The sequence below is a fragment of the Bison bison genome, unplaced genomic scaffold, assembly GCF_000754665.1.
Source record: "Bison bison bison isolate TAMUID 2011002044 unplaced genomic scaffold, Bison_UMD1.0 scf7180017864214, whole genome shotgun sequence".
Taxonomy (NCBI): Eukaryota; Metazoa; Chordata; class Mammalia; order Artiodactyla; family Bovidae; genus Bison; species Bison bison.
Genome location: NW_011494786.1, coordinates 555,111 through 559,497, shown reverse-complemented (window position 1 = coordinate 559,497; position 4,387 = coordinate 555,111).

Genomic DNA, 4,387 nt, shown 5'->3' with positions numbered 1-4,387 from the left:
TTCACTTTTCACTTTCATGCATTGGGAGAAGGAAATGGCAACCCACTCCAGTGTTCTTGCCTGGAGAATTCCAGGGATGGGGGAGCCGTGGTGGGCTGCTGTCTATGGGGTGGCACAGAGTTGGACACGACTGAGGTGATTTAGCAGCAGCAGCAGGAAGAGAGGAGATATTTGGGAAGTGGATATTAGGCCAGGGCTGTGTTTGAAGAGGAAGGATATTGACGTAAATCTTTGCATAAACCACGTTTACATGAGTTGTGATGTATTTTAAAATACTTTCCTTTCTAACTAATAGGATGAAGAAAGGAAGGCAGCATCATTTGTCTCTGGCAGACTAAAGTCTTCAAAAGGCACACTCAAAGTTGTGGTGGTGAGGCAGGGATGAGGGGAAAGAAATTCCATTTACATCTCACTTTAGTGAAATTATCATAAGTAATATTTGAATAAGGAGCATTATGTAGAATTTCTGTGAAGCTATCTACCCACACCATCCCCACTGTGTCTATTCTCTTTCTTCTTCTCCCACGGGCATTCATGGTTCCCCTGGGATTGTGGCCTTAAATATGTAAATTTCCAATCTTAGTGAGTTCTCAAGCATACTTTTATATCCTTTTGCATATTTTTGGCCTTTTTTTTAAATTGAAGTAGAATTCTAAGTGAGCTATTTAAAATCCTAAAAGATATGCTATTAAAGTGCACACTCAATATGTCAACAAATTTGGAAAACTCAGCAGTGGCTACAGGACTAGAAAAGATCAGTTTTCATTCCAATCCCAAAGAAAGGCAATGCCAAAGAATGTCACTGTCACATCAGTGGGTCAAATTCACAGTTGATTCTATGAGCATATTTGTTTGTTCAGTCACTCAGTAGTGTCTGATTTTTTGCGAACCCACGGACTACAGCATGACAGGCCTCCCTGTCCTTCACCATCTCCCGGAGCTTGCTCAAACTCATGTCCATTGAGTCAGTGATGCCATCCAATCATCTCGTCTTCTGTCGTCCACTTCTCCTATTACCTTCTATCTTTCCCAGCATCGAAATCTTTCCCAATGACTTGGCGCTTCGCTTCAGGTGGCCAAAGTAAATGGGGCTTCAGCTTCAGCATCAGTCCTTCCAATGAATATTCAGGGTTGATTTCTTTTGGGGTTGACTGGTTTGATCTCCTTGCTGCCCAAGGGACTCTCAAGAGTCTTCTCCAACACTACAGTCCTAAACTGTGAACTACAAATAGTTATTCATATACTTAACTGTATATATATGAATAAATACAGTTTAGTAAATAGGAGCCTACATCATGAGACCTAATTGGCATATCATGAAACTCACTTAGGACTGAGTGGACATAAAGAAATGAAGCATCCTCAGCATTTCCAGAAATAGAAACACTTTAGGATGTTCGTATTTATGGTTGTCATTTCTCTACAGGTGTATGGGTGAGAGCCCATTCTTGGTTTAAATTATAGCACTTGATCGTGATCTACATTATAAGGGTAACACAATACATGTTCCCTCAGCTGACTGCTAAGCCAGTCTCTTCTCTTTGCACATGGTACACTTTTCTAGACAGAGAAGCAGAGCACCCTAGAAGGAACACCCATAAGTGCTATCTACATTTCCTCACCCCCAGTCTCCACAATGCTTCTCCTCTAGCCACACTTTGATGACAAACAAACTTTGCAGAAGTTAGCTGAAACCAAAATGAGACATTGAAAATTTGCCTCTCAGGCAAGTTAAGACCATATGGGAGGCAGCATCATTTGTCTCTGGCAGACTTTTTTTTTTCTTTTTCTTTTAACCATGAAAGACTATAAGAAAAAGTAGTAATAGAAAAAGAAGGACTTCCCTGGTGGTGCAATGGTTAAGAATCTGCCTGTCAACGCAAGGGACATGGGTTTGAATCCTGGTCCAGGAAGATCCCACTTGCAACTAAGCCCAGGGCCACTAAGCCTGCACTCTAGAGCCCGAGTGCCACAACTACAGAGCCCCATGTAACACAACTGTCTGAGCCTGCGTACCTAGAGCCTGTGCTCTGCAACAAGAGAAGCCACCGCCATGAGAAGCCCGCAAGCAGCAACGAAGACCCAGTGCAGCCAATAAATAAGCAATTAATTTAAAAAAAACTTCTTTAAAAAGAAAAAAATATCCATTAATGAGGGCAAATGCTGCAGTCCATGGGGTCAGAGAGTCGGACACGACTGAGTGACTGAACAACAACAACGAGAGCAAAAGTCATACATTTAACAAGGAGTCATTAGCGAAAATATTACAAAACTTTTCTAAGACCACAAAAGAAGATGAATAAGCAGGGGAGAATATGTTGTTCTGAGAAAAGAATATAACACATAGATATCATGATGCTTCCATCAAAAGCTACATGGGATATTGTGCTTTCAAAAATCAATATTAAAAAGTATCTACTTATATAACGTTGCTACTCTATTGAGCAATTTTTAATAAAATAATTAGTTTCTTTTCTACTGTATTGCTTAATTTTCAAAGCTGCTGTTTCTTTTTTGTATTATTTTGTTTTTCTTATATGGAGATGATTTATTCCATTATCTCTGATCACCATATTAGTAATTACAGTTTGGACCTAAAGAAATAAATCCCAGAGACAGATTCAAATTACCAGAGGGAAAGAAAAAACACATCCAGAGTAGCTTTACAGCCTTGTCTTGCTCAGCTCAAGTCCCATCCCACCACCACTTCTTGCCCACAAAGAAAACATAAGCTAAAACTGACAAATAACATTTGCAGAAGTTACATTTAAGTGGAACAGCGATGTGGCATTGAACATGTTATCTCCAGCCAATGAGGATCAGGTATAGGGTAACATCACTTGTCTCTGGAAAACAAAGTTATCTAGAGAACTCACAGTAATGGAACTACAGTGTACAGAAGTGTCTGTCTTCACAATAACAACACAATGTAATATGTAAGAAGCAAAGAATGTAACCAAACTTTACTAATGTATCTAACGTAGCATGAAGAGCTGAAGAGATAAAATATAAATCAGATGCCACTTGAAACTGTAAAATTAACAATGTGATTCTAAAAGTCAGTAGGCATGACAACTAAATAAGACCAATGAACACTTTATTAACTTCACCACTTGGTTTCTAATTACTGTCTTCTCAACTACACTGTCTAATTTTCAAAAATGTTTCCTTTTTAAGCATGCATTTCCTTTTTTTAAAGAGACAAAAATTTCTCAAATATTTCTGTATTTCGAGGGGATGAAACTTTTCCTAAAGTCAGTAGTTGGAAGGGACACACAAGTATGAACTAACTCTCCAGCCCTACTTGATAAAACAAAGGCAGACGGGGCTTCATGGTGTCTGCATTTATCTTGGAAGTGAGCTGTACACTTGAATAGTGAATTTCACCTTTGTTCTGACTATAAATTGACAATCCCTTGTCACCTCACACCCAATCAGTAATGTCAGTGATATATGCAAGGTATTTGAGAAATACAAGGCTGGAAAAAAGCCTTCTCAAAAGTCTATGCTTGCGATTTCCCGGATGGTCCAGTGGTAAGGACTCTACCTTGCAATTCAGGGGACATGGGTTCGATCACTAGCAGGGGAATTAAGATCCCACATGCCACGAAGCAGCTAAGCCCACGAACCACAACTACTGAGTCCATGCACTCCACAACCCTTGTGCCACAACCAGAGAGTCCATGCATCACAACAGAATATCACAGATGAAGCAGTGAAGATCCCATGTGTCACAACTAAGACCCCACAGAGTCTAATACATAAATACATTTTTCTAAGTCTATGATTGCCTCATATGCCTGCAGCCTGGAGGAGGGACTTTCACAAACATATCTACCCTTTCCATATCAGATATTCAGGCTATCACCTTCAAAAACTTGTCTCATCAGTCTTTCAAACTCCATTGCTAGGGTATTTTTTTTTTAAAGAATTTTTTAGATGGATTATTTTTTTAAAAATCTGTATTGAACTTGTTACTATATTGTTCTATGTTTTGGTTTTTTGGCCATGAGGCATGTAGGATCTTAGCTCCCCGACAAGGGATCAAACCCATACCCCCTGCATTGGAAAGTGAAGTCTTAACCACTGGACTACCAGGGTATTTTAAAGAAGTAAACTTTTCCAGGTTTATGACAGCTTGTATTCAGTTTTCTGAAGGACCAAGAATCTCTCCTTTTCAGGCGCAAAGATCTGAATGGTTCTAAGATGCTCTTTTTATTCACTATAGTAATCCATGGGGTGGGGAGTGAGAAAACCAATTTACATATTATAGAAGAGTAGTTGCAACATCATCTTTTTAATGTGATTATGGCACTAAGGACACTGCTGCTGCTGCTAAGTCGCTTCAGTCGTGTCCGACTCTGTGCGACCCCATAGACGGCAGCCC